Consider the following 22,669-nt stretch of genomic DNA (forward strand, 5'->3'; position numbering starts at 1 on the left):
TAAGTCACTCTTGGAGAAATTCAAACTTGCTTGAATTTTCTCCCGAGTCACCAAGTTACACGATTACCTGCCGTTAGCGCTACGGTGGTCCACGGTGGTCCACGAATGCCGTACTGTTACCGCACGAGGTTCCCACGATGTTAAACTCTGGTTAACTCTTGCGTCAAGTCGCCCCGTGAAAAGGCCGCTTGAGGCTGCTCCATGGCCGGAGCTGCAGCGAGCGACTCGCCAGCCCGGCAAACACTCGCTAGCCCCGGCTCCCCGTCCGCATCTGATCCCGCCGCTGCTTCTGCTTCTGCTTCTGCTTCCATCCCTCCCTCCGCCCCGGCTCTCCAACACCCGCGGCCCATGCAGTTGATATTAGTTTTGAAATTCACGTTGATCATAGAATGTCTCACGACAGAGCGTTGGCAGAAAGTTGGCAGGTCTGCAAGTGTAACGTTGCATCCTCGATAGTCATTAAACCAGGATGGAAACCAAATAATTTGACATTTTTTCTGAAACCTCAAATACTATACATAACTACAGAGAAATGGCTGTGTTTTAACATTTTGTGAATGGGACAGTGATGTAATTTTTCTGGGGGCAGATGTAATACTGAGGTAATACTGTCGGAGATATGATAGGATATAATGCCGTAGTGGTGGAATTGTGACGATATTACGCTGAAGTGCTAAAGTTAGGCTGTGACGCTATTGGAATGTCGCGCCGCCGGCATCTGGGTTGTCATGTGACACGGCAAGGGCGGGCGGGGCTGTGCGCTTGGTGATGCATCGAGGACGTCGGTTGGGCGCGAGTTGACAGAGCGTTTGAAATGAGTGTTCGGACGGTGACCGTGACCGGGCCGGCGGCGGGAGGCGGCGACCGTGACCGGGCCGGCGGCGGGAGGCGGTGGCGGTGACCGGGGCCAGCAGTCGACTGGTAATGGGACTCAAGGGAGTGGGGCATGAGACGGTCTGATCCCGGATCACTCTTTCACCGCCCGCCCCCCCGTCTCATGGAATGTGTTCATGCTCTCTGTTTCCGATCATCCATCGCCTGCAGGATCTCTGCAACATATCTCCAGCGCAACACCCCTCTCACCCTGCCAGGTGGATTATTTTACCCACCCGTCCCCTGCTTTTAAAAAAAACTTTTTTTCGCAATGCTGACAAACGGTCTTTGACCTGAAACATGAACTTCGTTTTTCTTTCTCTGGATATGTTGTCTGACCTGCTGAGTACTTCCAACATTCTCTTTTTTAAATTAAAATGTTGAGCATTTGCATTTTAAAAATTCCAATGACACTGTTTTACACTGAGACATTTGTTTTCTCTATCAAAAAACACAGGGATTGGTTTGATGACAAAGGACAGGAGATTCTGGAGCCTTTATTTAGCCTTTATTTAAATTTTGAGATTTTAAAAATCATGTCTGCAATTTATCCCATCAGATAAAGCATAAAAAGAAGTTTAATTTGACACCTAATTCACTTTCATATCTTCAGTATTAAAAAAGTTATGGAATTTTCATACTCGGAAATTAGCATCTTGTTCCCTATTGCTTTTCCATACTTAACACAAAAGCTGTGATCGAGGACAGTCAAAAGCCCATAACTTTCTTAAAAATTAAGAGAACTGAATGAAATTTTCAGTTATTACAGATTGACGCATTCTGAAACAAATATAAAACATCTTACTAGGATGACCTGAAATTAAAGCCTATAATTAGTTAGTTACCTAATTGTAGCTAATTACAAAATTGACCGTTGTGACGGAAATAGTAATAAACACCCAGACTACCTTGAAAATTCAAAATGTGATATTCTCAAGATCAGAACAATATTATTGTATTATATGCTGTAAGTCCGTAACAGATAGGTAAATAAATTACAATTTCTAGCAATAGACCAAGTCTTTATGGAGAAGATCAGTTGCTAGCTGGTACATTGGCATATCATAATCAATAGCATCATCATACTCCTCAGATTGTAACCAATAAGCAACTCTGTTTTTCCTCAACTTTTCAATTTGGCATTGTAAACTACAAGATTTTGCTCTTCAAACCATGCATGACATGCCTTTCTACCCACTACGATCCCATTAAGAATGTCCTGTAGATTCAATTTCTTCAGAAAAGGATAATTGTTTTAAATAGCTTAAGTATCCAAATAACAAACTAATCCCATTCACACATGAAATTCACAATATACAGTAACATGCTTTTTAAATCTCACTGTCATGAACATGTGCCTGATGGATGGAATTTAATGTTTAATTCCCATAAATGAATCTAGAAACAGGAACACATACAGACAGTCCTGGAGAGCAGGCGGAACGTGGTAACGAACCTACCCATGGCGAGATGTCGGGACAGGCGAGAGCGTGCCCACCTTCTCCCACAAACGAACCAACACAGACGAGGGAGGCTCTGGCATACCACGTGCCACCGGAACGAAATCCCCCGGAACCGTAAGCGGAGCACCATAAACCAATTACTCTGAGGAAGAAGCCAATCCTCTTTTGGGGCAGTACGAATCCCCAACAAAACCTACGGCAACTCGTCCATCCACTCCGGGCCCATGAGCCATGCCTTCAGAGTGGCCTTGAGATGACGGTGAAACAGCTCTACCAAACCATGGGATTGTGGATGATAGGCCGTGGTGTGATGGAGCTGAGCCCCCAACAGGTGGACCATAGCAGACCACAACTCAGAGGTGAACTGAGCTCCCCCGGTCTGACAAGATGTCCACTGGCACATCAAAACGAGCGATCTAGTGGGCAGTGAGGGCACGGGCACACGTCACAGCAGAAGTATCAGCAAGCGGAACAGCCTGCGGGCACCACGTGAAACGATCCACCACAGTAAGGAGATGAGTGCCACCCCGGGACTGGGGAAGCAGACCCACGATATCCACATGAATATGATCGAACCGCTCGTGAGGCACCTGGACTTGACGCTGAATCTTAGACGTCTGGCATGGAATGCACGCCCGGGTCCAGTTACCAACCTGCTTACATAAGGCATGCCACATGAACCGGGCCGCCACCAACGAAGTCATTGCTTGGAAGGATGAGCCAACCCGTGGATGATGTCGAACACCCGATGGTGCCAGGCGGCAGGAACGATGGGTCGCGACTGACCAATGGACGCATCGCACAGGACCGTAGTACCAGCAGGACCAAACAGCCGTCCTCCAACACCAGGCCGGAAAGCACGGTGCGGTTGGCGAACATCTCCCCATCCCCCAGTTGAGCAGCCGCCAAGGCGGAATAGTCAATCCCTGGGGCCACATCAAGGACCCCACTGATGGCGGGGCGGGACAACGCAACAGCGACCCTGTTAGGTGGGCGGCGCGACTCACGTCGCAGCGGCCTCTGCAGTCCGTCTGTCTTTTTGTTATTTTTTGTCCCGTTTTAATGTAGTTTTTTTTTTTTTTTGATGGGGTATGTGTGTGTGAGGGGTGGGGGGGAAACTTTTAAAATCTTTCCCCTGCACGGAGAGCCCGACCTTTTCCCTGTCGGGTCTCCGTTGTCGTTGGGGCCTAGCACCGTGGAGCGGCCTCCGGCAGGAGCGACCTGGGACTCCAGTCGCGGAGCTGCGGAGCTGCTCACCATCGCGGAGCTGGCCGAGTTCGGAGCGGGTGGAGCTGTGGTGGCGCGCTGCTGTGGCCCGACCCCCGGGGATTCGGAGGCTCCAACCGCAGGTCTGGTGGACGGTGACACCGGGAGCCCGCGGGTCCCTGCTGGGAGACGGCTTTTCGGGGCTTCCGCAACGGCGACTTCTCCCGCCCGAGTCGCGGGGTTGAGGATGACCTGGAGCGGGGCCTTACATCACCGCCCGGCGCGGCTTCAACGGCTGCGGGACTTTGCTAGCGTCCGCCGGGGGCTCCAACACCAAGACCTGGAGTGCGGCCTTGCATCGCCGGCGCGGCGTTAATGGCCGCGGGACAATTGCCATCGCCCGCCGGGGGCTTTGACTCTGACATAGGGAGGGGAATGGGGAGTGCAGGGGAGAGATAAGTTTTTTTGCCTTCCATCACAGCGAGGAAGAGATGCGCTGTGATGGATGTCTGTGTAAATTGTGTTGTGTCTTGGGTCTTTTTTTCTTGTGTGTATGACTGTAGAAACAACATTTCATTTGAGCCTCTATGAGGTTCAAGTGACAAATAAATTGTATTGTATTGTATTGTTACTCCTACCCTCGATGTGGTGGATGCAGGTCGTGAACGCCGAGACATACGCCAACTGAAGCTGTTGCCGAGAGGACCAGGGATCCGACACCTTCGCAAAAGCAAAGGTGAGGGGCTTGTGATTGGTAAAGGCAGTAAAATCCCGGCCCTCAAGGACATAACGAAAGTGTCTCACCGCCAGGTACAATGCGAGGAGCTCCCGGTCAAAGGCACTGTACTTCCGCTCCGCTGAGCTGAGCTGCCGGCTGAAAAAGGCCAGGGTCTGGCAGCGTCCATCGATCAATTGCTCCAGCACGCCACCCACAGCAGAGTCAGAGGCGTCCACTGTCAGGGTGGTTGGGGCATCAGCCTGCGGATGGACCAGCATTGTCGCCCATGCCAGCGCCTCCTTCGCACCATCGAAAACGGCCACAGCCTTGTCGTACCACTGAATGTTCCGCTACTTGCCGGCCAGGAACTGAAACAACGGCCGCATGATCCGAGCCGCTGTGGGCATGCACCAATGGTAGACATTTGCAGTCGTGGCATCATTAAGGCGTCAGTAATCTCCACAAGATCTCCAGCCCCCAGACTCCTGGGAAACATGTGTAGTGGAGAAGCCCACGGGCTGTCGGAGCACCGTACAATTCTCATGGCCTCCATCTGGCGGAACTCCGTCTTGGCGACAAGGAGCTTGTCAGGGGGAAGACTGCGCACACGTGCGTGGAGCGGCGGTCCTGTGGTGAGGATTTGATGCACAACTCAGTGCTTGGGGCTGACCGATTGAAATTGGGGATCAGTATGTCAGGAAAGTCCGCCAATATCTTGGCATAAACATTGTCCAGGGAAGACACTGGGTCATGGCGTGGCGCTACGGATGCAGCAGGAGATCAATTCAAACGTTGCAGCATGAACAAGGCGCTGCCCCCTCACATCCACCAACAGGGATTGAGCCCGAAGGAAATCGGCGCCCACAAACAGCTGGGAGACGTCGGCAACTGTAAAACTCCTGGTAAAATGACGGGCCAAAGTTGAGCGGTACCGTGCGAAGCCCATACGTCCAGTTTTACAACACACACAATTATATGTTGATAACTTTGGATATTAAAAAAAATAAACTATCCATTTTCAGTCTCAAATCTCTAAGTCACGCTATGTCCCCCTTTACAGCTATTGTATGTTTTAATTCAGTTCAAGACTGTGGGGCAGTACATTGGCCATAAAGTTGCTGCCTGAAAGTGCTGGAGACCTAGAATTGATCCTGAATATGGGTGCTGTCCGTATGAAGTTTGTTCCTTCTCCATTTGATCACATGGGTTTTCTCCGGTGCTCTTGTTTCCTTCCACATTCCAAAGGTGTGCAGGAACCTTTTTCAGACCCAACTCAAAACGTAATATTTTCCTTTTGTCCAGAGATTTTACTTCGGAGTCACGTGAGTGACTACGTGAAGAACCCCGCTAGGACGCATGCGTGTCATTATGCTACACGCATTCGAACTCGTCATTGCTGGAGGAAGGACGTTCCTCCCAAACGGCAGGGGTTGAACCTGCAACAGTAAGGTGAGGGAACGTCGTTCTTTTACTTGCCTTTTTTTCTACAGAAGGCTGATGAAAACGGCCTGGGGAGAGTCTGCAGAACTGCAGGCAGCCAGCAACGGCCGGGTCCCTGCTATCTCCCTTAAACGGGAGCCGGAGCTGACTTCAGCTCCAGGAGGACGCCGACAGTGGTGCAGCATTTCTGGAGTAGTCATTTCCGACGACTCGGACTACAGCCCCACGGACCTATACATGGGTCCGAGGCGCTGGAAGGAGCGGGAAAGCTGGCGGCGGAGAACCGCAAAATTACGGGCAGCCGGCAGCAGCAGCAGCAAACGGCACGCTGATCTCCCGTAATGGGAACAGCTGTGCCCGATTTCTCTCCCGACTTCGCTCCCGCGCCGGCCCCGGCCGGTCGGGAGAGGAGCAGCCGCGAGCGACCAGTGCCCGTGTGCATGGGGGTCGGTTGGACCGGCTGCAGGAGAAATTAAGCAGCCGCGAGCGACCAGTGCCCGTGAGCACTGGGGTCGGTTGGAGCGGCTGCAGCATGACGAGCAGCCGTGAGCGGCCGGTGCCCGTGAGCACCGAGGTCGGTTGTAGCGGCTGCAGCATGCAGGATAAAGAGCAGCCGGGAGCGGCCAGTGCCCGAGAGCATTGGAGCCGGTTGGACCGGCTGCAGGAGCAGTACCCCTTGTGGGGCTGCAGAGTGGAAATACTCCAAAGTGGCAAAGCCACAGTGGGCAACTAATAAGCCCCACAGCAGTACTCCTTGTGGGGCGGCACAGAGTTTCTCACTCATCAGAGGGGAACACCGAGACTCAATCCTGGGCTGGCTGCAGGAGCTGGAACAGGAGCAGCTTCAGGAGCAGCCGTGACGGCCATTGCCCGTGAGCATTGGAGCCGGATGGAGTGGCTGCAGGAACTGCAGCAGGAGCAGCCTCAGGAGTAACGGCTTCAGGAGCAGCCGCGATGGCCAGTGATCATGTGCATTGGAGCCGGTTGGGTGCCCGAGAGCATCGGGACCAGCTGGAGCGGCTGTTGGAGCATGTAAGTGGCAGCTCCATGAGATGGAGACTAGTCACAGAGGGGCAGCTAGTAAGTCCTACAGCAGTACCTCTTGTAGGGCTGCACAGTGTTCTCCCTCATCAGAGGGGAGTATAGGGGGTCAAGTTTGGGCTCCACTTGAACAGGGGAGCAGAACATACCCCTAGTACACTTAGGGTGCGGAAAACCTATGGGAAAACACTTACCATCAGGGAACTGCAAAACCTGAATGTTCCCAGTATCAACCTAAACATGGTAGGGCAGGGAATTGAAACGAAAGAATGTTCTAAGTCCTAACAGATGAAAACCTGGAACCTCCCAACCTCCAATATTAAAATTTGGAGGCATCTTATCTTAACAGGGAAAGATCTTCACATCGAGGGAACTCTGGGACACATTAAGGAACGTCTTAAAAACTACTTCTTGAGAAATGTGCTACCCTCATCAGACACCGGCACCTCAACGACCACGGAGGATGCCGAAATAGTAACTAACCAACTAATAGGAACCAGGGAGGTTTGTAGTGGATAACAGATCTATCTGTATGCATAGAATTATTCTACCGACACTTAAAATTCAGAAGTACAGGGGTATACCTTAGAATTCTTCATTCCATTATCCTCCAGTTCAGCATGTACCGAACTGAATGTTCATGCTTACAGGGAAAGAAACAACTAAAGCGCATACTGAACTACAGTGCCCATATATTATAGGACTTATGGAGGACATCCACACGAATCACAGGGATTCGTGTCCTAAATATCCTTCTCATAATTTAGAGGTGGTTGCCACTTCATCTTAGATTGACTAATTTGAATACTTCGTACTTTATATTCATTACAAATGGGAACCTTTGGTGCAACTAAGGGATTGATCCTAGGGTACTACATGGCAAGCATGGTATTAAAATATGCTTGCTATATAGGACTCATTGAAGGTGCCCACAGATGTATTTAACACAACAGATCGTCTGCGATCCACCGTTAACACTCTTCACATGGCAGTAACTTTGCCGTAAGAAAGGGTACAGCCTTTATGGAGGCTTCCAGGGAACTAAACCAGCCATCAGACTGGTAGTAGAATAATTGGCATTAGGGGCTGTGTGACAGCCACATGATATCGGACCTTTACATAATCATAGTACAGAGCGCTACACGCGTCACTCAAGAAATTATGTGGGGGTCATTCTGACAGACTTATGAAACAACCAAACACAGTTACCCGTCTATGGAACCACATACTGATGGGCCTTGGATTGGGATGTTACTAATTCCATCTCCAGCTGTGGGGGAGATGGAATGCTCAGGAGGCATCACTACTAACGTTGGGTATATATACCCGGGGAAGTGAGAGCTAGTCATGGCTTTAAGTCAAATTGTTTGGGTTATATCACCAGTATGTTACTCTACAAATTGACAACACCACCGGGGTAGCATATGTCAACCATATGGGTAGAAACATATCGACACCATGTGATTATCTGGCCAAAATTATTTGTGAATTGAATTGAATTGAATCCTTCTTGTCAATCAGACCTTTCGGTCTGAACGAGATGTTGTTGCCTGCAGCCATACATGTAATACTAGCAGCACACAATGGACACAGGCTGGCATCCGCCGCGGTGAGTTCACCGGGTACCTCCACACTGTGATGCAGGCAATAGTCTTAGAGTCACTGTCTCTATTAATCTGGATTAATAGCGTATCCAGATAGAGATTGGATATCAGCTTCCAACTACCAGGGAAACTGAATTTAGTGGCAGACAACAGGTCACGCTAAGTCTAAAAACTCTGTATGGATGTTGGATAAAATATGTATTGCTGGAACAGCTGGTATGGAACACCAGATAACGACCTATTCACATCTATGCTCTTACCAGTTATCAAATTATGTTCTTGGGAGCCAGAACCTGGGGCAGTGGTTCAGATGTATCTTCGCTGATTGGGGGATCATTTATGCATCCCTCCCTTTGCCTCATCAGTGGGTTATTTAGGAAGAAACTATAGACTTCACGTCTCGAATCTTGATATACCTGATTGCCCTACGCAACCAGGGGGTACTGGTGATATCAACATGGGTCAGAACCATACATCACCATCCATCATAGACCTAACTTACTGGGTTTTCCCGCAACAAGGGGAGTTACCCATGTCACTATTATATATTAACCTATTTATTTATAGTTGAAAGCACCTCTTCTACACCTGGGACTGACGGACCGAATGCGGAATTATTTCAGCGGGTCACAGACTGTCCACCTAAACATCAGTACTTGGTATCATCTAGTAATGGGAAGTACTGTCACAACAATAATCATCACCCACAGATCTATGAACATCCCGTCTGTTCTGGAATTCCTGGCAAGCCTCCATTACGATGAGAGGCTCAGTCATAGTGCCATCAACTGTGCTAGAGGTGCTCTGTCAATATACCTGTCGAAGGTACAGAGCGGCATTCTGTTGGGACAAACCCTGGTAAACAAACTCATGAGGGGCATTTTTAAAATTAGTCCCCAAGAACCAGGTACTCCCAAATATGGGATGTGAGCATTGTACTGACCATGTTAAGAAACTGGTCTCCAGCTACAGCTCTGTTCCTACGGAAACTGACTATGAAAACAGTCATGCTGATGGTCCTGGTCACGCCACAAGGGTCCAGTCACCACAGAAAACAAGGTTGGACAACATGATTAATTCATCTGGAATTTAAGGTTTACATCAGTGTAATAGTCATACAGAACAGACAGGGGTCAACACACCTAAAAAAATAAAATTTAAAAAAAACAGAATTCAGGGCCTACCCTACAGATGGTCGTCTCTGTATTATAAGACACTTACTATCATACTTGAAGTATACTAAGATCATCAGAGGGGAGGAATGTCACTTTAATCAGCTACTAACAGCCATTTAAAACAGTGACAGTCCAGACCATCTCTGGATGGCTAAAACAAGTCCTAAATAGGCTGGAGTGGGAACTAGCATTTCAAATCTCACTCCACCAGGGCTGCAGCTACATTAGCAGCTATGAAGTTGGACGTACCAATGGACCAAATCCTCAAGACAGCAGGATGGCCAACGGAGGAATTTTCCTACGACTTTATAACAAACCAGTCATTGAACCTGAAACATTCACAGAAACAAATTTAAGTTCTGTAATATAATAGACCCATAAATAGGGGCAATAATTGGTGTTCATAATTTTACTGTTGGATTTCAATATCGTATTGATGTCTAATGATGTTAACTCTACTCTCCCCAAAAATCAAGGCAGATGTGATGCATGGACTCGTTCCACGGCATGAAATCACAGAGCTTTAAAATCTTCACGTAGTCACTCACGTGACTCCGAAGTAAAATAGTAAGATTAAACGAGAACTTACCAGTTTGAAGTTTGAACCTTATTTATGAGGAGGAACGTTGAGGGACTACGTGCCCTCCGCTCCCACCCTTGATCATAGTCTGAACTGGTATCTGTTGTCTAATCTTACTATGTTTAGTCATTATAGTTATCTGTGATTCCACACCACTGCTTTGAAGAATGACACGCATGCTTCCTAACGGGGTTCTTCACGTAGTCCCTCAACGTTCCTCCTCATAAAATAAGGATCAAACTTCAAACTGGTAAGTTCTCGTTTAATCTTACTATTCTGTCTGACCTGTTGAGTTACTCCAGCTTTTTGTGTCTATCTTCGGTTTAAACTGGCATCTGCAGTTCCTTCCTACACACACAATACTATACGATAGAACTTTATTAATCCCAAGAGGGAAATTGTGTGTGTGTGTGTGTGTGTATATATATTTATACACACACACACACATATATAATATATATTTTTATTTATATAGTTATATATTCATATATAAATATAGACTGTTTTGTTTTCTCGTTTATAACATTGTTTACAGAGTACTATATTTACATATTCTGTTGTGCTGCTGCAAGTAAGGATTTCATTGTTCTAACTAGGACGTGAGAGAATAAAACACTCTTGACTTTTGGCTTACGTCGCTAATGTGTGGGATAGAACTGGTGTACGGGTGATCATTGGTCGGCGTGGACTCGAGACGAAGGGCTTGTTCCTGCGCTGTATCTTTAAATTAAACTAAAAACACTAAAACCAGAGGGAGTCTATAGAAGGGTCGCTACCCGAAACGTCACCCTCATTTCTTCTATCCAGAGATGCTGGCTGCTCCATGGAGTACCCCCACACAAGTAAAGCATGGAAATGTCTTCACCTTACCATAGTTACCCAACCAGACGCAACTAAATTTAAGGCAGCTCTTTTTTCGCAAGAACCCTTTTTTGCTTATGTCCACCCTTCACCGCCTCCAGTTTAAATTAAATTTGGAATATTTTTGGAGGACCAAGAAATGAAGAAGCAAGAGTTACTCCAGGGAGTTACTCCAGCTTCAGGGAGTGATTCTGCGTTCGGTTTCAGCGGTCGCGGCGAGGCGGTGTTTGGACAGCAATGGCTGCCAGATCTCCCACAACGCAAAGGGGGGGAGAAAGTGCCCAGCGCCGACCAGTTGCCATGGCAGTGCGGCCGATGATGTGCTGGCCATGGTTGTGCGCATGTGCAGGGGGAGGATGTGGTGGCAGTGCGCATGTGCAGGGGGAGGATGTGCAGGCCGATGCATTGCGCATGTGCAGGGGCAGGATGTGTAGGCCGTGGCTGTGCGCATGTGCAAGGCGGCCGGCTGTGCTGGCGGATGAGGAACGGCCGGAGAGCAGAGACCCGGCGACACGGATGGCGGGCGGAGGTGGAGAGTGACAGAGAGAGAGATAGAGGGGTACCCGCTCAGAGTTGAACGGTAGGTGTCGCGGGTGCCAGCAGTGCGGCCGACAACCTGGGCAGTCACGGTGGCGCAGCGGTAGAGTTACTGCCTCATAGCAAAATGCAGCGCCGGAGACCCGGGTTCGATCCCGCAACGGATGCTGTCAGTATGGAGTTTGTACGTTCTCCCCGTTATCTGCGCGGGTTTTCTCCGAGATCTTCGGTTTCCTCCCATACGCCAAAGATGTACAGGTTTGTAGGTTAATTTGCTTGAAAAAATGTTAAATTGTCAAGTGCTGAGTGATGCTCTATCTTGAGCTTTTCAGCATACCACATCTAGATCTAGATACGGGCCCGGAGCCACAACAAAGCACCAGGGCCGCGGCTGCGAGTCAGACGCCCGCCAAAAACGAGGGAAATCCCATCCCTGTGCCCAGGAATCCGGGATCATCCTAATCCTGCACCGCAACCACCGGACTGCAACCGTCCCCCGTCCCTATTCATTAACCTCGCCCGCACACGGGCAATTTTATCCCAATCCCAGGAATTTGCATCTACCAAATTCAGGGATTGATTCCGAACCACTTGATTTTTTTTTTTGCTTGCCAAGCCGGGCAAAATGACACGGCTTTTAGGTTGCCCAGCATGACTTTAGGTGGCCATTGGCAACCAGGCAACTGTTAATTTAGAGCCCTGACATCTTACTCCCATTCTGATTTACCCGTCAGTCGCCTTTCGCAATGTTACTGCAAAGTCTAAACAAGCTTGAGGAACAAAATACTTATGGACATGTTACAGCATGTTACTGGACTTTGAATTGAATTTTTTTTCTGTAAGCATCAGAACGTGATATTGCTGTCGGTATCTCTTTGCTCAGAATTTTCTTTCAATTTGTATCACTTGGCCTGCTGTTAACAACAAATAACAGACAAAAAGCATAATCTGCTTGTAGCTGCCATGATAACCCACTTTGCTGTTTATTCTGCCCATAATTCATCAACTTTGTTAATAAAAACGAACTTCAGTCCTGACGCAGGGTTTCGACTGGATGTTCTCTATCTCCTTCCTGTATACTGTCTCATCATTTTTCGTAATACAGCTCACCACAGTGGTGTCACCTGCAAACTTGTCGATGGAGTTAGAGCTGAATTTGGCTGCATGGTCGTGAGTGTATGGGGAGTATAGTGGGGGATTAAGAACACATCCTTCAATTTAGTTCAGGTTAGTTTATTGTCACGTGCACTGAAGTACAGTGAAAAGCTTTTGTTGTGTGCTAACCAGTCAGTGGAAAGACAATACATGATTACAAACAAGCCTTTCAAAACGTACAGATACATCATAAGAAATTAACGTTTAGTGCAAGATAAAGCCAGCAAAGTCCGATCAAAGAGAGTCCAAGGGTCACCAGTGTGGTAGATAGTAGTTCAGGACTGCTTTCTAGTTGCAGGAGGATGGTTCAGTTAACATATCAGCTGGGAAGAAACTGTTCCTGAATCTGGAAGTGTGTGGTTTCACACTTCTAAGCCTTTTGCCTGATGGGAGAGGGGAGAAGAGGGAGTGGCCAGGGTGTGACTCATCTATGATTATGTTGCTGGTCTTGCCGTGGCAGCGTGGGGTATAAACGGAGTCAATAGAAGGGAGGTTGGTTTGTGTGATGGAGCTGTTCTCACACCAAGCTGAGATGCTTTCTACGGCGCATATGTAGAAGTTGGTGAGAGTGGTTGGGGACATGCCAAACTTCCTAAAGGGGCTGTCCCACTTGGGCGACCTAATTGAAAAGTTTAGGAGAGTTTAAAAAAGTGACATGTTGAAGACCTCCTTCAACTATGTAGAAGACCTCCTTCGACCTCCTTCGACTATGTTGAAGACCAGCTTCGATTAGCTACGACTAACTTCGGGAAAAATGGACGCCGAATAGTGGAGAGTGAAGATGATCTCCTTCGACCTCCCTTCGACTATGATGAAGAATATCTACGACTACCTTCGACTCCCTTCGACTACCCTCGAGTAACATGGCGACCTACTACGACCTACTACGACTAAACCTACGAGTAAAAGAAGTATCGATTTTTTCACGGGGGCATTTTTTAACATATGCCGCAACCTAGCTGAGGCCTTGGGTAAGCAGAGACCACTCTCGAGCATGTGGGAGAGTTATGAAGACCTACGACCTCGTGTCGACCATCCTGCGACATCCTGTATGAGTCTAGGGCAAACTCGCCAGAACTCGAGGATTAGGTCACCCAAGTGCGACAGGCCCTGAAGCCTTCTATGGAAGTGGAGGTGGTGGTGTGCTTTCTTGGTCATTGCTTCAATATGGGTGGTCCAGGAGAAGTTGTTGGTGATATTTATTCCAAAGAATTTGAAGTTTTCAACCACCTCTACTTATACACCATCAATGCAAACTGCATTATGTGTACCGCTTCGCTTCCTGAAGTCAATCGCTATTTCCTTTGTCTTGCTGATGTTGAGAAAAAGGTGGTTGTCTCGACACCAGGACATGGGGTTCTCAATCTCCTTTCTGTACTTCGTCTCATCGTTATTTGATATCTGGCTCACAATGGTGGTGTCGTCTGTGAATTTATAAATTGAATTAGATTTATACATGGCTTCACAGTCGTGGGTGTACAAGGAGTAAAGAAGGGGGTGGGGCTGAGAACTTGTGGAGCATCAGTGTTGAGGATGATCTTGGAGGATGATTTGTCCCCTCACTGTCCCCTTTCCATGTGGGGCATCAGTGTCGAGACTTATTGTGGAAGAAGTATTGGCACTTGAGCCCACTGATTGTGGTCTGTGAGGTCAGAAAGTCAAGGATCCACTGGCAGATGAATGCGCTGATTTGTAGGTCCAGGAATTTGGACATTGGTTTGAATGGGATTATGCTGTTGAAGCTGGAGCTATAATTGATAGGTAGAAGTCTTGCAGGATTTCTCTCTGTATCAGTCATCTATCTGAATATTGGCTCAGCTATACTGTTTCCTTTTTCTGATGGCCATATCTTCCTGCTCTACATTTTGCAACCTACCTTCTTTTGTCTATTTATTTTGTCCGTTCTCACTTTCTAACATCCCCAGTCACTCATTGGCTAAATAATCTTGTTTTCTGCTTATTACATGGTCACCCCGATTTTACCATCTCAGAAACATCCCCCCTCCCCCATCCTCCCTGAAATTCAATGAGCTGCTTTTGTCTCTTTCCCAGTTCTGATTAAGGGTCTTCATCCTGAAATCTTATCTATGTGTCTCCCCATAGACAACTTGACTAACTGAGTATTTCCAGCAATTTCTACTTTTGTCTCAGATTTTTAGCATCTGCAGTTTATTATTAATTTTCTTTGTTTTTTTAATGTTCTCCACTTCTAATAAACGGTCGATCTCACCTATACTCTGACACATCTCCATCAGTGATACGTCCCACAACAGTGGTGGCGTCAGCGAACTTGATGATTCCTTCTCAATTACTTGCTGTATCTATGCTAACATTTTGTGTTTTTTTGTGTGATACAGATGTTTATGAACAGCAGCATTCATTACTCACACAATTTACTATTCTGATTTTTTTTTAAATTTTGTCCCATCATTTCTTCGATTTATGTTAATTTACCATTCTTTTACCCATTCACTTAAACTGAATACATTTCAAGGCAGAGATTTTATGTCTTCATTACAATTTACCACCCAAAAATGGGTACAAAAAATACCTACCTGGATACGTGCGGGTGATGATCCGGGCTGCAGAGTTCTGAATGCATTGGAGGTGATGAAGAAGTTTATTGGAGGTGCAAGTGAGGAGGGCGTTGCAGTAATCGATGCGGGATGTGACCAGAGCGTGGATGCGGACTTTTGTATTGTCTTTGGAGAGGGAGGGGCGGAGTCTGGAGATGTTGCGGAGATGAAAGTATGCAGAGCGTGTGATATTGCTGATGTGGGGGCCAAAGGAAAGTGTACTGTCCAGAATGACGCCGAGACTTTTGACATGGGAGGAGGTGGGTATGGGTGAGCCATCAACTGAAATGGTGAACGGGTGGGTTTTGGAGAGTATGGACTTTGAACCAATTAGCATGATTTCTGTTTTATTTCCATTGAGTTTTAGAAGGTTGAGTGACATCCAGTTGCTGATAGCTTGAAGACAGGTGGTGAGGGCAGTTGGGGGAAGGGAGGTGTTTGGTTTTGTGGAGAGGTAAAGTTGTGTATCATCGGCGTAGCAGTGAAAATTGATTCCAAATGACGGAGAATATTGCCAAGAGGTTGAATATAGATGATAAAAAGCAGTGGCCCCAACACCAATCCCTGAGGAACACCATGTATATATATATATATATATTCAATGGTATATGGTCACACTGATCTGTTCTGTATTTATTTATGCCTACTATATTCTGTTGTGCTGAAGCAAAGCAAGAATTTCATGGTCCTATCTGGGAAACATAACAATAAACCCTCTTGTATCTTGAAAATTGAATGCCTTTCTGGCAAGATGGATGGAGGATAGAAGTAGGGGTGACTTTATAACTGGACCTTGGTTTCCTGGATTATATCTGTCTATCATTTTGATCTTATTGATTCTGGAAGTGTGTACTTGCCTAGAAGGTAATGCAAAGCTTTGCTAGATAAATTCCAGGAATGAAGAGCTGTGTCATGAAGTAAGATTGCATTGGATTGTGCATTACATAGTCAAGGCCTGCATGACCGCTGCAGGGAACAGAGAATTGAAGGCCTTGGTATAAAGGGTCTACTATTAAGATTTAGATGAGAAGGAATTTCTCCATTCATCTATGTAAAATTTCTCCCTGGAAGCTGTGGATGCAGATGCTGAGACATTGTTGCTTTTGGCATTCAGGCTAAATTTCTTGACAAAAATTCAAAATTGGACAAAGAAAAATCAATAATTGTGTTAGAATGTTTTATCCCCAAAATTTCCATTAAAACAGGATAGCACTCAAATCGACACAACTTCTGAAATATTACGGTGGAACAATAAGTAAAAGGCCATGGCTTTTAAAGTAAAATGTCCCATAGCAGCCAGACAGCAGCAATACACATTTTTTAAAGCAGCATTTCATCTATTTTTGGTGCACAGCCATCATTTGGTTCAGATATGATATTGATTTGAGGAACCTATGAAAGTTTTAAAATTGGCTAAAAATATATTTGAAACAGTTACAGTTAGCTTACAAGAAGAAACATATACTAAGTAAAGTCTTGTTTTTTTCCCCCAACAGAAGCTGCAGACTATTGTGATTGCTGCTTATTTGACAAGCTTTGCAGAGGAAAGGTAAAACTAAAGGATCCATCCTCATGGCAGCCACAGAGCTCCTGTAGAGGTGAGGGGAAATGTTGGGGAGGATAAAAACATGATCTTTAGTATGTGCGGACATTCCCCTGTGCAACCCATTGTCCTGATAGAGGTATGGACTATGAATGGCCACACACCAATGTGGGATGATCAATAAAGCATTGATTGGAGTATAATCATTGAAGTGCATACAATTAAATGTGTGCAAAATAGATATGACAGGATGAAATAGCCGTTTTTTTTGTGTTGTTAGTTCTATGAATTGCTCTTTGGACAAGTGCAAGTAACCAGGAAAAGAGGCTTAGACTCCAACCTCATATATTGCATCCACTGCTCTAGATGTCAGTTGCTCTATATCGGTGAGACCAAGTGCAGGCTTGGCGATCGCTTCGCTGAACACCTCCGCTCGGTTCGCAATAACCAACCTGATCTCCCGGTGGCTCAGCACTTCAACTCCTCCTCCCATTCCAAATCCGACCTTTCTGTCCTGGGCCTCCTCCATAGCCAGGGTGAGAACCACTGTAAATTGGAGGAGCAGCACCTCATATTTCTCTTGGGCTGTTTGCACCCCAGCGGTATGAACATTGTCTTCTCTAATTTCAGGTAGTCCTTACTTTCTCCTCCCCTTCTCAGCTCTCCCTCAGCCCTCTGGCTCCACCTCTTCCTTTCTTCCTCCTCCCCCATCCTCACATTAGTCTGAAGAAGGATTTTGACCCGAAACATTGCCTATTTCCTTCGCTCCATAGATGCTGCCTCACCCGCTGAGTTTCTCCAGCACTTTTGTCTACCTTAGACTTTTATTAATATCTCTAGTATGTAAATGAATAAGTTGAAAACTTGACAGTCATGTATGATTTTGTCAATGGTTGATATTGTTTAGAAATAATGGTCTTTAATTTATTCTATGGGAACCATTTGCTGTGCAGCTGTGATGAGTTATTTGTTACTATTTTAGTTTGTTATTTGAATAGTGCATTCAATGAATGTTTAAATAGAAAAAGTCAATCAAATATAGCTTAGGTTTAACGTTAATAATATTTGCATTGCAATACTATGCATTGATAATTATATTGAAAATAATTAAAGCATAAATTTGTTGAATGTTTTAAGATCAATTACAACAATCAAACATTTAAAAATACAATTTGCATACCCTCTGCTCATTCAACAAATTAGTCTTCTAAATTTATGCAAAAAAATGCCCTCCATAATGTTTGGGACAGAGACCCATCATTTTTTTATTTGCCTCTGTACACCACAATTCGAGATTTGTATTAGAAAAAAAATCACATGTGGCTAAAATGCATATTGTCAGATTTTAATAAAGGTTTTTTTAATACATTTTGGTTTTGCCATGTAGAGATTACAGCAGTGTTTATACATAGTCCCCCCATTTCAGGACACCATAATGTTTGGGACACAGCTGTGTCATGTAAATGAAAGCAGTCATGTTTAGTATTTTGTTGCATATTCTTTGCATGCAATGACTGCTTGAAGTCTGTGATTCATGGAATCACCAGTTGCTGGGTGTCTTCTCTGGTGATGCTCTGCCAGGCCTGTATTGCAGCCATCTTTAGCTTATGCTTGTTTTGGGGGCTAGTCACCTTCAGTTTTCTCTTCAGCATATAAAAGGCATGCTTAATTGGGTTCAGATCGGGTGATTGACTTGGCCACTCAAGAATTGACCATTTTTTAGCTTTGAAAAACTCCTTTGTTGCTTTAGCAGTATGCTTGGGATCATTGTCTTGCTGCAGAATGAACCACCGGCCAATGAGTTTAGAGGCATTTGTTTGAACTTGAGCAGATAGGATGTGTCCATACACTTCAGAATTCATTATGCTACTACCATCAGCAGTTGTATCATCAATAAGGATAAGTGAGACAGTATCTTCAACATGCCCAGGCCATAACACCCCCACCACTGTGTTTCACAGATGAGGTAGTATGCTTTGGATCTTGGGCAGTTCCTTCTCTCCTCCATAATTTGCTCTTGCCATCACTCAGATATAAGTTAATCTTTGTCTCATCTGTCCACAATACCTTTTTCCAGAACTGTGGTTGCTCTTTTAATTACTTCTTGGCAAACTTACCTGGCCATCCTATTTTTGTGGTTAACCAGTGGTTTGCATCTTGCAGTGTAGCCTCTGTATTTCTGTTCATGAAGTCTTTTGCAGACAGTGGTCATTGACAAATCCACACCTGAAGAGTGTTTCTGATCTGTCGGACAGGTGTTTGGGGATTTTTCTTTATTGTAGAGAGAATTCTTCTGTCATAAGCTATGGAGGTCTTCCTTGGTCTGCCAGTCCCTTTGAGATTAGTTAGCTCACCAGTGCTCTCTTCTTAATGATGTTCCAAACAGTTGATTTTGATAAGTCTAAGGTTTGACTGATGTCTGTGACAATTTTATTCTCGGTTCTCAGTCTGATAATGGCTTCTTTGACTTTCATTGGCACAACTTTGGTCCTCATGTGGATAAACAGCAATAAAAGTTTCCAATGGTGATGGAAAGACTGGAGGAAAGACTAAGGTGTTGAGCGCTCTCTTATACCTGTATGAAGGAGGCAATTAAACATACCTGAGCAATTACATACACCTGTGAAGCCATGTGTCCCAAACATTATGGTGCTCTGAAATGGGGGGGGATTATGTCTAAACACTGCTGTAAGCTCTACATGGTGAAACCAAAATGTATAAAAATACCCTTTATTAAAATCTGACAATGTGCAGTTTAACCACATGTTATTTTTTCTATTACAAATCTCATTGTGGAGTACAGAGGCAAATAAAAAAAGGATGGGTCTTTGTCCCAAACATTATGGAGGGCACTACAAAAAGCAAAATTCAACATGGCCCAAGATACTTACATTTTTAAGCGGTTTCTTAAGGTTATAGCGGTCAATATACATGTATATTTTGAACAACTGTATTTTTTGTCTTTAGCAATACTTAGTAACACGATTAGAATACCTAAAAGCATATATTTTTGATACTTTGTTTATTATAAATGACGTGCTGTCATTTATTTAGAGCAATACCCCATTCTAAGATTCTCATTCAAGGCAGATGTACAAATAATGGTGTAACACTCGAAGATGGAATTTATCTTTGGAACAGCAATGGCCTTAACCCTGATGAGCACATCATGGAGTAGTTCAGTAATGGTAAGAGGAGAATAAGTTGCAAGCTATATTTAGTTACTTGTCATTATTTTTGTAATACAGATTTCTTTTAATGCAGGTGAATAGTTCAACGACACAGACATTACAAGGTTTATTTCTTGCACAGAATATAAATCCAGATATTTACGAATTTCAAGGTAAAACTTGAGTATGCAACAGAAAATAAAACAAATACTAGACTAAGTGGGATCCGTTGGGTCCCTGTCACACAGGAGGCTTGGTCCCCCAACGCAATATTCCACCACTCACCATAGCTCCCAACTGCACAGGCACAGCTCATTTCCCCTCTTCCCTAGCACTCTCTTCCCCTCCTCTTCACCCTCCCTCATCTTCACCTCTCATCCTCCCGTTCCCCAATCCTCACATCACCTCTCTCTCCCTCTCCCTTCCCCTACCTCAGTCACTCCCTCCCTCCCTCCAAAACTCCTCTCTCCTCCCTACCCCCTCCTATGCCTCTATCCCCCACCTCCCACTACACACCGCCCCCTATCCACCCCACCATCCTCCTCACCTCGCCCACTGCCCTCCTCTCCCTCTATTCCCCACTTCCTACCCCCTCCTCTACTCCCCCTCATCTACTGCCCCCTCTCCTCTTCCTCTATTCCCCCTCCTCCCCCACTCTACCCCCCTCCCTCCTCACCTCCTCCCTCTTCTTTCCCTCTCCTCTTACCCTCCCCAATCCCTCCTCCCCTCTCTTTCCCCCACCCTCAGTCACTCCCTCCGTCCATAACTCATCTCCCCTCCCTACACCCCTCCTCTCCCTCTATCCCCTTTCGACCCCCACTCTCCCTCCCCAGGATCTCGAGGTTGCCACTCCTCTCCCTTCTTGTGTGAGCCGGAGGAACATTAGCCGTCAGGATGCACCAGCAGTTACGGCCACGCCGGCGTGCGGGTGGAGGGGGGTGGGGGTGGCATTAGAGCTCGGAGAATAGACGGGGGAAGTACCATGGGGGAGAGGGGAGTATCATGGGGATGGGGGCTGGAGCCAGCGAGGGGGAACAGAGGGGAACGAGCTGGAGTTGTGATGGCAGTGTGTTTAGGACGCTGGATGGTCTCCTCCGCCGGGATCAGATTCTCCGCTTTCCGTTTGGCGACATCTCCGCGTTGCGCCGGGCCAGGCCGCCCAAAAAATGTGTCCGGTTGGAGACTTCCGTCGGCAACCTACAGCGTCCCACAGCTCCAGTAAAGACACGATGGCGCGTGGAGTGACAGGAGAAGAGACCAATCCTCGCGGCGCTGACTGGCAGGAGAAGAGATCGATCTGCACACGCGCGGTTTTTAAGATTTTTAAACCTCGCTAACGTTTACAATATACCCCAGTTGGAACAAAACTCGCAGCACAGGAGGACGGTGAGTAAGCTGGCGTAAATTCATAGCGCTAACGCGCACTGTTTTTGCGCAAATAGTAAAACCACACAAACCAGAAGAGCACAAGATCAGAGTTTTAGTTATGTGTAGATTTTAGAAAATTGAAAATCAAGAGTTTTTTAAATGAAAGAATTTGGGATTTTAGAAGGAAGTTTGGGTATTAAAGAAAAAATCTGTAGGTCCAACTGTGAAGACTAAGAAAGGAGTTGCGGTGGCCTTACTCAATAATGAAAAATACACCTCCACTGACCCCTGTGGAAAAGCATTTTCCACTTTGAAAAAAGGCTAGCACCGTCTCTGCACATTGATTTAAGCCATTTTCTTATTCATCTGCTATTCATCCATTAATTCTATGGGCCTCTATTTTGTTAATTAGTCTTTTGTATGAAACTCATGCAGTGTGCATTTCTATATTTGTACTATTGACATTGTTTACTCTGATATTGTAACTCCTATAGAGTCCGGCTAGCCACATCAGTCACCAAGGAAAGCTTTTAAAGTCGATGGGGAAAGGGTAGAGAATAGAACTGATATAAAAATGAAAAATGGTGGAAACACCGAGCCGGTCAGGCAGCATGTGAAAAAAATGATACACCAGCTCCAGTTACAATTACAACAAAGTGTATGAACATTCAAAGAAAAGATAACCTGCAGTGGAACAGAGAAAGCAGCAATTTGGAGAATAGAGTGAAGCAGTCTATAAATTTACTGAGATTGACTTCTTTAGATCTGTTTCAGAGCCACCAGCTGGCACGAACACGGGGAATGAAAACTCACATTATTTTGTATTAATGTGATTTTTGACTGCAGCCCGATTTTGATTGGTGTTTTCGGGCCTTCGTTTCCGCTTCCCAAAATGTCTGTGCCAATCATAATGTCCAACTAGTTATGTATAGATTTTAGAAAATTGAAAATCAAGAGTTTTTTGAATGAGAAGAATTTGGGATTTTAGAAGGAAGTTTGGGTATTAAAGAAAAAACTATGGGTCCAACTGTGAAGATTAAGAAAGGAGTTGTGGTGGCCTTACTCATTAATGAAAAAAACGGTGGACTTACTGCATTGAATAATATTCCTCCGTTCCCTGCATATGCACAAAAGCCTGTTAAATGCCACTATATTCCCTGCTTTAACCACCACCCTGAACAGCATGTTCCAGACACCCACCACTTTTTGTAAAATTAAAAACTTGCCCTGCACATCTTCTTTAAACTTCTCTCCTCTCAGCTTAAAGTCATGCCCTCTGGACTTTGATATTTTCACCCTGTGAAAAAGTTTCTGATTGTCTCCAAGTACCATGGTTCCATTCTATTCCCCCCCCCCCCC

At 45.8% G+C, this 22,669-nt stretch overlaps 1 long non-coding RNA gene across 2 annotated transcripts; it reads left to right on the forward strand.

Annotated features, from left to right (window-relative positions):
- Window positions 1–904: 904 nt before the first annotated feature.
- LOC116984847 lies at window positions 905–22,223 on the forward strand. Of its 2 annotated transcripts, XR_004415132.1 has the most exons (5): window positions 905–921; window positions 16,726–16,827; window positions 19,827–19,960; window positions 20,037–20,115; window positions 21,805–22,223. It is a non-coding gene; the product is annotated as an uncharacterized LOC116984847 (long non-coding RNA). The 2 variants fall into 2 exon arrangements; XR_004415131.1 differs by lacking the exon at window positions 21,805–22,223 and having other exon boundaries at window positions 20,037–20,150.
- Window positions 22,224–22,669: the final 446 nt, after the last annotated feature.

Source organism: Amblyraja radiata, chromosome 20 (assembly GCF_010909765.2).
Source record: "Amblyraja radiata isolate CabotCenter1 chromosome 20, sAmbRad1.1.pri, whole genome shotgun sequence".
Classification (NCBI taxonomy): Eukaryota; Metazoa; Chordata; class Chondrichthyes; order Rajiformes; family Rajidae; genus Amblyraja; species Amblyraja radiata.